The sequence below is a fragment of the Hyperolius riggenbachi genome, chromosome 10 (genome assembly GCF_040937935.1).
Source record: "Hyperolius riggenbachi isolate aHypRig1 chromosome 10, aHypRig1.pri, whole genome shotgun sequence".
Classification (NCBI taxonomy): Eukaryota; Metazoa; Chordata; class Amphibia; order Anura; family Hyperoliidae; genus Hyperolius; species Hyperolius riggenbachi.
The window spans coordinates 229280649-229294019 of NC_090655.1; the positions used below are offsets into that span (position 1 = coordinate 229280649).

General features: G+C 46.0%; 1 protein-coding gene across 1 annotated transcript in view; it reads right to left on the bottom strand.

Annotated features, from left to right (window-relative positions):
- The window catches only part of LOC137534714 (zinc finger protein 585A-like), a 53928-nt gene extending 40942 nt beyond the window's left edge, over positions 1 to 12986 (bottom strand). The window contains exon 1 of the mRNA XM_068256330.1: positions 12880 to 12986. The gene's annotated coding sequence lies outside the window, so the exon portion shown is untranslated. The remainder of the gene's footprint in view (positions 1 to 12879) is intronic.
- Between the last annotated feature and the right edge of the window lie 385 nt (positions 12987 to 13371).

Genomic DNA, 13371 nt, shown 5'->3' on the forward strand with positions numbered 1-13371 from the left:
TCTTGTTTTTCAAGCATATAAGCCCTCCAGCCTGGGCAATCACAATTCAGGACCTTTAAAACATATAGATCGAAGCTTCCATAGCATAAAACCGTTTTTCATTTATTGCTAAAAATGCATAAAACATGCGTACCGGATTCCAGTGCATAAGCGTTTCTATGAGCGTGTCAGCACCGCCGCGGTCGGATCCACGCTGCACACCACAGTCCCCGCTTAGCTTCCTCCTTCCGTCCCACGTGACTCCTTAGCTCCGCCCTACGCGTTTCGTCATTTGACTCATCAGGGGATGCCCCTGATGAGTCAAATGACGAAACGCGTAGGGCGGAGCTAAGGAGTCACGTGGGACGGAAGGAGGAAGCTAAGCGGGGACTGTGGTGTGCAGCGTGGATCCGACCGCGGCGGTGCTGACACGCTCATAGAAACGCTTATGCACTGGAATCCGGTACGCATGTTTTATGCATTTTTAGCAATAAATGAAAAACGGTTTTATGCTATGGAAGCTTCGATCTATATGTTTTAAAGGTCCTGAATTGTGATTGCCCAGGCTGGAGGGCTTATATGCTTGAAAAACAAGAAAGTATCTGGTGAGTGCAACTCACTAAGGGGGTGAATATATACCCCCCCGTGTTTCCTTGATATACTGGTGGAGGCAGTTTCACACAATTGCATGAAGTGAATCACTGGGTGGTTCATTGGAAGCAATATTGCACTATATTCTCATTCTTTTCAGGGAAATCCTATGCCACGCTGAGAGGTCAGGATTGTGATCGCAACTTTCCTTGTGGACTAAAATCGTGACTGGAGAGTGTGTACTCTGTTAAAGTTTGCGGATCCCCTATACTGGTGACATTTTGGGTTCTATATACTTCTAACTCTGTCAAGTGTTGTGGAGCGCAGTCCTTCTGGCCTGTCTTTTTTGGGGCATTACTCACTAATATCATGCGATAAGCAAGTTTTTCCAATCAAGCCACAGCATCAGCCTAATTGTTGCACATACACTAGATGGCAAGGCAGCTATTCAAGGCTGTCTCTGGCACGTGTGCAAAGTGTGTGCTGGATCAGTGAAAACAATGCCCAAGTGATGGCTGACTGCACTCTTCACACTGCTCCATTGGCCTCAATTCACTAAGCTTAATCTCCTGTCTTTAATAACTCTTCCAGAGTTGTTACCATGGTGATAAGGCATGTAGTATTCAGGAAACATTTTACCTCAGGCAAACCTAAAGTTAACTCTTCTGTCTTTAAGTTAACTCTTTAATCCTTAAAATAACTCCAGAGTTAAAGACTTAAAGGGCTCTATTCACAAAACTTCTCACACGAGTTATTTATCACCTAACTGATAAAAATTACCTTTCAGCACATTTACAAACTAATCACTCAGGGCTGGTGCACACCGAGCGGCTTTTTGGGCGTTTTCAGATCCGCTTGCGGCTGCGGATCTGCTTGGTCAATGTATCTCAATGGGGTGGTGCACACCAGAGCGGCAGGCGTTTTGCAGAAACGAAAAATGCCTGGGTGAGGCATTTTTTGGATTGCGGGTGCGTTTCTGCCTCAATGTTAAGTATAGGAAAAACGCAAACCGCTCTGAAAAACGGCAGTTCAGAGCGGTTTTGCAGGCGTTTTTGTTACAGAAGCTGTTCAGTAACAGCTTTACTGTAACAATATATGAAATCTACTATACTGAAAACCGCAGCAGCAATCCGCAAAACGCTAGCAAAACGCCTCATAAAAATAAAAAAAAGCGTTTAAAAATCTGCTAGCATTTTGCGGATCTGCTAGCGGGTTTTGGTGTGCACCAGCCCTCAAAGTAAGTTGTTCCTGATTAACTTCATTTCAATCTTATTACTTTTCTTACCTTAATTAGATTATATTTTTGCTTTTTGGAAGCTTAAAAATATAACATAGAAAGGGTGAAAATGGAGGAAAACCGGTGAAAAAGCTTTGTGAATCGTGCCCAAAGAGTTCATTAACTGCGTGTGAAAATAACTACAGAGGAGGTAAATTAACTACAGAGGAGGTAAATTAACTACAGAGGAGGTAAATTAACTACAGAGGAGGTAAATTAACTACAGAGGAGGTAAATTAACTACAGAGGAGGTAAATTAACTACAGAGGAGGTAAATTAACTACAGAGGAGGTAAATTAACTACAGAGGAGGTAAATTAACTACAGAGGAGGTAAATTAACTACAGAGGAGGTAAATTAACTACAGAGGAGGTAAATTAACTACAGAGGAGGTAAATTAACTACAGAGGAGGTAAATTAACTACAGAGGAGGTAAATTAACTACAGAGGAGGTAAATTAACTACAGAGGAGGTAAATTAACTACAGAGGAGGTAAATTAACTACAGAGGAGGTAAATTAACTACAGAGGAGGTAAATTAACTACAGAGGAGGTAAATTAACTACAGAGGAGGTAAATTAACTACAGAGGAGGTAAATTAACTACAGAGGAGGTAAATTAACTACAGAGGAGGTAAATTAACTACAGAGGAGGTAAATTAACTACAGAGGAGGTAAATTAACTACAGAGGAGGTAAATTAACTACAGAGGAGGTAAATTAACTACAGAGGAGGTAAATTAACTACAGAGGAGGTAAATTAACTACAGAGGAGTACAGAGGAGGTAAATTAACTACAGAGGAGGTAAATTAACTACAGAGGAGGTAAATTAACTACAGAAGAGGTAACGTAAGGAATGAAGAGATAAGATAACTCTCTTACTGTGTGGAGGTAAGTTTTCTCTTGCCTTATCTCCAGCATGATCTTAGTGAATTGAGGCCATTGTCTTCTGCATCATCACGTCTCATCACACCCCTCGAACCCCCCCCCACTCCCAGCAACACGTCTGAACAGCATTAGGCACCGAACTGTCGCCTGAGAGATCAAGTCCCAATCCCTTTGCGCAACACTACTCGTGTGTGGGCAATTTGCTTAAAAGACAACAGAGGTATATGGAGGCTGCCATATTTATTTCCTTTTAAGCAATACCATGTGCCTGGCTATCCTGCTGATCCTCTGCCTCTAATGCTTTTAGCCATAGCCCCCGAACAAGCATGCAGCAGATCAGGTGTTTCTGACATTGTCAGATCTGACAAGATTAGCTGCATGCTTGTTTCTGGTGTGATACAGACACTACTGCAGCCAAATAGATCACCAGGGCTGCCAGGAAATCTGCTTTGTTTAAAAGGAAACACATGGCATCCTCCATGTTCTCGCTTTAGTTGTCCTTTAACCACCTTAGCGGTATGGACGAGCTCAGCTCGTCCATTACCGCCAGAGGGTGCCGCTCAGGCCCTGCTGGGCCGATTTACATGAAATAAAGAGCAGCACACGCAGCCGGCACTTTGCCAGCCGCGTGTGCTGCCCGATCGCCGCCGCTTTGCGGCGATCCGCCGCGAGCAGCGGCGAAAGAGGGTCCCCCCAGCCGCCTGAGCCCTGCGCAGCCGGAACAAATAGTTCCGGCCAGCGCTAAGGGCTGGATCGGAGGCGGCAGACGTCAGGACGTCGGCTGACGTCCATGACGTCACTCCGCTCGTCGCTATGGCGACGATCTAAGCAAAACAAGGAAGGCCGCTCATTGCGGCCTTCCTTGTTTATTCTGGGCGCCGGAGGCGATCAGAAGAACGCCTCCGGAGCGCCATCTAGTGGGCTTTCATGCAGCCAACTTTCAGTTGGCTGCATGAAATATTTTTTTTTTTATTTAAAAAAAACCCTCATGCAGCTGCCCTGGCGATCTTAATAGAACGCCAGGGTGGTTAAAGAAGAAGTGACACCCATGCTAATCTAGAAATAAAAAACATAAGTAGATAAATACTAGTTCTACTTCCATAACAGATGTGTTGCACTGTCAACGTTATGATTCCTGTGAATTTTATAAAGGAAAAGCAGAGAATCCTATTCTAGACAGTTTCCATCTTGGTTATCTTTGAATGAAACTAATTCTGACATAATCTCCCCACTCACTCTTTCTAATTGTGTATTCGTTACCCGCCCTCCTCCCAGTGTCTTCAGACACTCCCACTGAGGTCTATACTAGGAAGTGCACTCTCTTATGTCATTAGAAGGAGGGGGAAATAAAGGGAAGAGGAGAAATATATTATAGATAAAAGACCCCCTAGCATGCAGCTGTTTTGCCAGCCAAAGACAATTAAAGGGCCAGTGCTCCTAAGGTATGTGATAATGCCAAACTATGCCAGCAGAAAAAGTTTTGAATGCAGGATTAGCATCTTTATTACTTAATATTCTCAGGCCAGTTGCTGTTGAAATTTGATTTTTATGGTGACAATCCTGCTGCCATATTTATTTCCTTTTTAAACAATACTAGTTACCTGGTAGCCGTGTTGATCTATTTGGCTGCAGTAGTATCTGAATCACACCACAAACAAGCATGCAGCTAATCTAGTCAGATCTGGCAATAATGTCAGGATCTGCTGCGTGCTTGTTCAAGGTCTTTGGCTAAAAGTATAAGGCCTCTTTTCCATGGACAGTTGAACTGCGTGCTCAGCAAGCAGTTACCAGGCAGCAGTGAGCAGTTACCAGGCAGCAGCAAACAGTTCCAGGCAACAGCAAGCAGTTGTGAGAGTTTGAGAGGCATTTCACTGCCTATCAAGTATCTGTGGAAAAGAGGCCTTACATGCAGAGGATCAGCAGGATAGCCAGGTAACTGGTATTGCTTAAAGAGACACTGAAGCGAAAAAAAAAAATGATATTATGATTTGTATGTGTAGCACAGCTAAGAAAAAAAAAACATTAAGATCAGATACATCAGTGTAATTGTTTCCAGTACAGGAAGAGTTGAGAAACTCCAGTTATCTCTATGCAAACAAGCCATTAAGCTCTTGGACTAAGTTAAGGTGGCCATACACTGGCCCGATTCCCGGCCGTTTCGACAGCAGATTCGATCCTGGGATCGAATCTGCTGCCAATCGTTCGCGGTAAACGCCGACGACGATCCGATTTCCTCCCGAAATCGGATCGGTCCGTCGATCGCGCCGTGCGGGAAATTACCCTCGATCGCCCGCGGGTAAAGTGCGCGTCGCTAGCGGCGGCCGATCCGATGAAAAATACATTACCTGATGCGGGCTCCCGGACGTCTTCTCTGCATCTTCTCAGCGCTGCACCAGCTCCATCCCGGCGCTTCCTGGGTCACTGCAGTGACCCAGGAAGTTCAAATAGAGGGCGCTCTATTTGAACTTCCTGGTCACGGAGTGACACAGGAAGCGCCGGGATGGAGCGGGTGCAGCGCTGAGAAGAGAAGACGCCCGGGAGCCCGCATCAGGTAATGTATACGGGGGGGGGGGACATTTGGCAGGAGCAGCTGAACAGATTGTGATCGGTTTCAGGCTGAAATCGATTCACAATCTGTTTGCAGTAAAGGCAGCCATACGATCCCTATCTGATCAGATTCGATCAGATAGGGATCTGTCAGCTGGTCGATCTGATGGCACATCGACCAGTGTATGGCTGCCTTTAGTCATGGAGAGGGCTGTTATCTGACTTTTATTATCTCAACTGTTCCTGGACTATTTACTTTTCCTCTGCTAGAGGAGAGGTCATTACTTCACAGACTGCTCTGAAAGACTGATTTTGAATGCTGAGTGTTGTGTAATGTGCACATATTGGAGAATCATGCAATGTTAGAAAAAACACTATATACCTGAAAATAAAAGTATGAGAATATTTTCTTTGCTGCTAATCTTCTAGTAATTATTCATAGTACACAACCAATTCACTATATCATATTTTTTTTTCCGCTTCAGTGTCTCTTTAAAAGGAAATAAATATGGCAGCCTCCATATAACTCTCACCACAGTTGAATTAAGTTGAATTACTGAACCAAATGGAGTTTTGCATAATATTCTAATTTTTCAGGTTTCACCAGCACGGTGGAATAGTGGTTAGCGCTCTCGCCTTGCAGCGCTGGGTCCCCGGTTCAAATCCCAGTCGGGGCACTATCTGCATGGAGTTTTTATGCACTACACGTGTCTGCATGGGTTTCCTCCCACATCCCAAAAACATGCAGATAAGTTAACTGGATCCCCCCTAAAATTGGCCCCAGACTACAGTACTTACACCACATAATACATGCATAGACATATGACCACTGGCATAACAATAGGGCCTGCAGCCACTGCTCCCGCGGTGGAGCCCCCCCCCCCCCCCCCCCAGGGCCCGCATGGGGCCGTTTTGTGGGGGCTGGAGGGTTGGCAGCATGAGGGGAAAGCCGTGGCCACAGTCGGCGGGGAGAGGGGAAGTTCTCCCCCTCTCCCTCACCTTGGGGCTCTCCCCTCTGCGCTCCCCTCCAGCTTAAATGTATTTTCGTGGGCAGCGGCGAGCAGGAAACAGATACATACCTTCCGTACGCTCCACCAGCCTGCGCTCCTCTCGCTAGCCTCTGATGCGACTTCCGGTATAACAGGAAGTCGCATCAGAGGCTAGCGAGAGGAACGCAGGCTGGAGCGCACGGAAGGTATGTATCCGTTTCCTGCCCACGGACACACATTTAAGCTGGAGGGGAGCGCAGAGGGGGGAGCCCCGAGGTGAGGGAGGACTTCCCCTCTCCCCACCGACTGTGGCCACGGCTTTCCCCTCATGCTGCCACCCCTCCAGCCCCCCACAAAACGGCACTGTGCGGGCCCCAGGGAGGGGGGGGGGGGGCGCTCTGAAAATCTACAGGGGGGCCCGGTGGGGCCTAGTTAAGCCCCTGCATATGAGAACGGTAGGGATTAGATTGTGAGCTCCTTGAGGGGTGTGTGTGTGTGTGTGTGTGCGTGCGTGCGTGCGTGTGTGTGCGTGCGTGCGTGCGCGCATACATACTGTACAGCGCTGCGTAAGATGTCGGCGCTATATAAATACTTAAAGAGACACTGAAGCGAGACTAAATCTCGCTTCAGGTCTTATATATAGCAGGGGCACGTGTGCCCCTGCTAAAACGCCGCTATCCCGCGGCTTAACGGGGGTCCCTTAACCCCCAACCCACCCCCGCAAAAGTTGGTCGTAAAATGGTCGTAGGGAAAACTCTTCCTGGAGGCAGGGCTAACGGCTGCAGCCCTGCCTCCCAGCGCGTCTATCAGACGCGCATCGCCGCCTCTCCCCCGCCCCTCTCAGTGAAGGAAGACAGAGGGGCGGGGGAGAGGCGGAGATACGCGTCTGACAGACGCGCATGGGGCAGGGCTGCGGCGGTTAGCCCTGCCCCAACCAGGAAGCGCTCCCCTGCTGCACGGAGGGGGTTTGGGGGGACAGGGACCCCCCCCGTTAAGCCGCGCTATAGCGGCGTTTTAGCAGGGGCACGCATGCCCCTGCTAGCTATGAGGTCTGAAGCGAGATCTATTCTCGCTTCAGACTCTCTTTAATAATAATACAATATACCGCTATCCTTATTCAGGCTGGATTCACAGTGGGACGTTGCATTGTAATGCAATGTTAAAGTCACGATGCAGCATTACATCACAACAGTAAGTACAGTAATGAGTGAAGGAACCACCGCTCGACCCCACCGGTGGATAATTGTGCTGGACCGGGTTAGCAAAACCTCAGGAACACTCCAACAGAAGAAAGGTCCGCACCAATTCACCACGAATCCTCTTTATTGTTAGGACATATCCTGTATTAAAACATGGAATCTCAAACTGACATGTTTCGGACCTACTGGTCCTTAATCATAGCTCATGATTAAGGACCAGTAGGTCCGAAACATGTCAGTTTGAGATTCCATGTTTTAATACAGGATATGTCCTAACAATAAAGAGGATTCGTGGTGAATTGGTGCGGACCTTTCTTCTGTTGGAGTAAGTACAGTAAAGTATACAGGCAATGAAAAGTATGCCTTCCTGTACCTGGTAACGTGTGCGTTTAGAGGTAAAGCACTGCAAGCAATGCGTTACCATAACTTTACACATTACAATGCAACGCTAATGTCTCACTGTGAACCTCCCAGAGGATTAGCATTGCAGTGCGGCAAGCTGCGTTATAAGACTTTATAAAGCAGTTCCGCAACGTCCCACTGTGAATGCAGCCACAGTCTAGATCATTTTTATTTTCTTATCCTGCTCTAGAGAAGAACATCTGTGTGTATTACATGAGCACATTGCAATGGAGAGGAACTCCCACATGCAAATCGTGTACCCCACCCCCAGGCTATGCAGTGTGTCGCTGATTCACAACTGTCTGCCGGTACATCGTCTTTCCCCCATTGCTGTCCTGTGAACCAACTGCATAAATGTGAATTCAGGAAATGTGGCAAGGTCATGGGGTACAGTCACACACACGCACCACAGGCACTCCCCCCCCCCCCCCCCCGCCATGAAGAGAAGACCCCGGAACACAAGATAAGGCGTAGCTGCAGATAGGTGAACCGGCAACTTTGTGCACAGACAAGAAACTACACATAGTTGGGGGGAGACCTAGGGGGCTGGCAGACGGAGACAGCGCCTCAGATTTCATGCTGAAATCTATAAAGGACAACTGAAGAGAGAGGTATATGGAGGCTGCCATATTTATTTCCTTTTAAGCAATACCAGTTGCCTGGCAGCCCTGCTGACCCTCTGCCTCTAATACTTTCAGCCATAGACCCTGAACAAGCATGCAGCAGATCAGGGATTTCTGACATTATTGTCAGATCTGACAGATTAGCTGCATGCTTGCTTCTGGTGTTATTCTGAAACTCCCACAGCAAAACAGACCAACAGGGCTGCCAGGCAACTGGTATTGTTTAACAGGAAATAAACATGGCAGCCTCCATAGACTTCTCACTTCAGTTGCCATTTAAAGTGTGTGGCAGGTAATAGATCCCTCTTTCTGATCAGATTCAACCAGAGAGGGATCTATCAGATGATCCATTGGGCTCTAATCACAATACTTCTCATAAATTACTTATTTATCGCCCAATTCATAAAAATAACCTTTCAGCACATTTACAAGCAAAATAATCACTCAAAGTAAGTTGTTACTGATTAACGTCACTTCAATATTACTTTTTTTTACCTTAATTATATTATACATTTTGCTCTTTGGAAGCTTAAAAATGTAACATACATAAGAGGAAAACAGGTGAAAAAGCTTTGTGAATCAAGCCCAATGTTTCATCTGGCCATGTGTGGCTGCCTGAAGGTTGAGGGTTAACAAAGAAAGCTCTGCAGATACGATTGTGCCATAGAAGTGCAATCATGATGCTATAACAAACAGCTGGACATTACCTTATTCATGGTCTAAAGTGCAAAGCTTTCCTGGCCACACGCAAGTACTGGAAAGCCACACATGGCTCTGGAGCCGCATGCTGAGGATCAGACTTTTCACTGACCTGTGATAATGTCCTTAGTGTATCCTCTCCAGCAGTGGACAGAAGGGAGGGATTGGGTTAATTCAGCTAGCAGCACAGAGCTACAGAGGGGAGGAGCAGTCACAGCACAGGGAGGGGGGGCGATTACCCAGAGTCACTCTGTAGCTGCCTGTCTGACACACAATACAGTCCAAATTCCATCACAGGGTGCCTCCTTATCAGATGCCTGGTGCTCAGTAATCACTGACTGCATACTGGAGATAAGTGACAAATAAACAAAAAAGACTGGGCTGTGCACACATTGTTCTGTTGGAAATCAAAAATGGATCCCTTGTATATGGTTTCTGAGCACAGGACAGGCTATTTGCTATTTTGATGTACAATTACATGGCTTGACAGGCATTCCTATACTCCTCCAAGGTGTAGAAGCTTCTTATAGGATGAATTTTATCCGCACACAACCTCTCCCTGATCCCATCTCCCACATGCTTGTGTACTGCCTAGTCCTGTGCAGGTGAGAAGGGATTGGGAAGTAGATGGGTGAAGCACTGAGTGTCAGGGGACACAGGGCTCAGACAGCAGGCTAGCCTAGTTATAGGACGGTGCACAGTGTAGAGCGGGGAGCAGAGCATACACAGAGCCATCTCTAACCCAGGCTCACCTACTGGCTCCTCCCTGTCTGTCTGCAGATGGATCAGGTACCAGGTGCATCAGGGATGTTAAAGCAGGAGGAATAGGCATACTATGCCAGGGAAAAACAAACACTATTATTATTATTATTATTAAGTATTTATATAGCGCCAACATCTTCCGCAGCTCTTTACAGCGTATATAGTCTTGTCAGTAACTGTCTGTCAGAGGGGCTCACAATCTAATCCCTACAATAGTCATGTGTCTATGCGTCATGCAGTGTATGTATCGTAGTCTAGGACCAATTTTAGGGGGAAACAATTTAATTTATCTGTATGTTTTTGGGATGTGGGAGGAAACCGGAGTGCCCAGAGGAAACCCACACATACACAGGGAGAGCATACAAACTCCTTGCAGATGTTGACCTGGCTGGGATTCAAACCAGGAACCCAGCGCTGCAAGGCGAAAGTGCTAACCACTACGCCACAGTGCTGCCCACAATGTAATCTAATTACATATCACATGTATTGTACTGTCTACATTTTGATTTCAGTGAATTTTATATAGTAAATGAAGAGAATTCTGTTCCTGGTGGGAACCATGTCTTTTTCCCACAGTTTGAGGCTAAATCCTGTTGTAATTTCTTCCCTTAACTGTTTTTTCTTTTCTCCTCCAATTGCTGAGTCACCTCAGCCTTGCTTGTAAACACAAGTGAGCAGAGGATCATGTTTCAGCTAGGTAGTTAGACAGGGAAATAAAGGGAAAAGGAGGAATATATTATAGATTAAAAAAAAAACCAACATGCAACTGAATGGCAATGGCTATTAAAGGGCCAGTGCTCCTAAGATATGTCATAACTCCAAACCATAACAGCAGAAAAAGTTTTGAGTGCAGGATTAGCATCTTTATCACCTCATACACTCAGACCAGTTGCTGTGGAAATTTGATTTTTATGGTGAAATCCCACTTTAAAGGACTTACGAGCCCAAATAGAAAAAAAAAAGTTAAGTACATGCCTGAAATTTGAATGCACGGGGGACGCCATATGTGCCCTCCATGCAGTTCCAACGGGTCCCCGCAGTTAAAACGTCTATTTCCTGTAGCGTGGATCGGGGGGAGGCCCTAGAGCTGCGCAGCCGCACTCACGTCTGTGCGGAATGCGCAGCCGCAGCTAGCTCAGGCGACCATTTTGCTAGAGGCAGGAGAGCCCGACCCGGGCTGTGGGGTCGGGAGCGGCCCGGGGGGACAATTTAACTGTGGGGACCCGGCGGAACTGCATGGAGGGCACAGATGGCATCCTCCGTGCATTCAAATGTCAGGCAGGTACTTAACTTTTGGGGGGGGGCTCGTAAGTCCTTTAAGGTGCGTACACACGTCTGATTGTCGTTCAAACCGAATGTATGAACGACTTGTCATTCAAACAAAAAGTCATTCAGACACCTTGTGCACAGACAAACTGATATGCTAATTTACATGTCATTTGACTGGTCAATAGACTGGATAGAACAATGGACCAGATTAAACAACTGATCAAAAGACTTTATGTTTGTATGGCAATTACTTGTACAAACGACTCCCAGTCGTTTGTACACATGTATGGAGCTGTCGTTTGAACGACAGTTAAGGTGCGTACAAACGCACTACCGCTGGCAACAACGGGTCCGCCGGACCCTCCCGCTGGGCGGACATTCAGTCGACAGGACCCGTCGTTGCCAGCGGTAGTGCGTGTGTACGTAGTCCAATGGATCCGCCAAGCGGATCAGTCAAGAATGCTGCTATCAGTCTAACAATCGATCGTACACACATCAAACTTTCGTTCAAATGACCGGTTTGAATGAAAAGTCGTTGAGAAAAATTAGACATATGTATGTACCCTTACAGAGCATGATTAGGGGCTACAGGAGAGATGTGGAGAACAGCGTGTCAGCCGGGGTGCATGATGGTGTAGAAGATCGAAGAGATAGCAGGGACTGGTATCTTTGTACATTACATCTATATGCAAATCCATGCATGAACCAGCAAATAAAAAGTCCATTCCAATAAAAATAATAAAATCAACTAACTCAAGTTACACAGAGACTCAATCTGAAAGACCGTTAAGTGATCATTAAGTTCACAATTTTCAGAAGACAGGTACACTGCTTCGCCACAGCCATACAGCATGTCCTTCTATGGAAAGGATGGCAATCAGCATACTGTGTAAAGAACGTAGACTACTTTAGGGGACAAAGAGTGAATCCTCATAGGGAAATTCTGCTAACGTGATTGGCTAACGACACCCTCCTGAACTGCTAGGTTTCCAATAGGTTGTACCAAACTACGCACACACTGTTTAGCCAATCACAATGCTTTATGCTGTAGCGGATGCTGTAATTGGATCACGCTTCCCTATGAGGTTTTTACTGGGTCCCCTAAACTAGATTAGTGCCACTAGTGGCTTATACACACCATTTTAACCACACATCAACTGATCAATTAATACATTTTTAACATGCCTGATCTTCCAATTTAAGCCTCATCTAAGCGGTACAATTTTCCATCAGATAGACGGATCTATTAGATGGTTCTAATATAAAATTTCATCGTGTGTAGACGTGCAAATTGTTTCATATCAATTTTGCGATCGATTTTGCTTTGATGAGTACCCAAAATCTATTGCAAAATTTAACACAATCTGATTGCACCGGTTGGAAATTATCTAATAGAACCGATCTAATGGAAAATTTTGCTGTGTAGATGAGGTTTAAGAAAGGGAATGATTTTGAAACCAATACTGTTCAACGTAGATTTTTTTCCTCGATCCAAAGCAGACTGGACATGTGGAAATTATTGATTGGTCAATTTGATGTGAAAACTGCATGGTGTGCATAAGCTGTAGCACGGGCCTTGCATGAAACTGTCAGCACAATTACCTGCAGCTCAAAGCCGCAACTGGAGCTTCAGGGATTTAAACAAAAGTGCAACTTACTATTCGCTCGTCTCACAGAGAAGGATAACTCGACACCGCACCGTAAAGGTTTCTGCTTCTGATGTCCGAGGCTCCAGCGACTTCTCTTCTCTACATCCTGCCTCTGCCTAAACAGCTTCCGGTCTGTGCGTTCCACCTCGTATTAACCGTGCGTTCCACTTATTATACGTGAACAGATCACCACCTTGTGGTCAGTATTAGAGCTTCTGCCTTCGTCATTGAGCTGCAAGTCACACGCATGCCCATTATGAGCTTTGTTCGAACTTCGAACGCGTACAGGACATAAACGCGGATGTGAAGGCTCTGTAGGGCCCTTTTCCACTAGCAATCGCAATCACAAATCACAAACGCCAGCGATTGCGATTGCGATTTTTCATTAATTCTGTTATGCGATTGCGATTTGTGATTTTCATTTGCATTGCATTATCATTGTAAAAATCGCTCCAGCAAGCGTTTGCGATTAGCGATTTCCAAATCGAATCACTGTAGTGG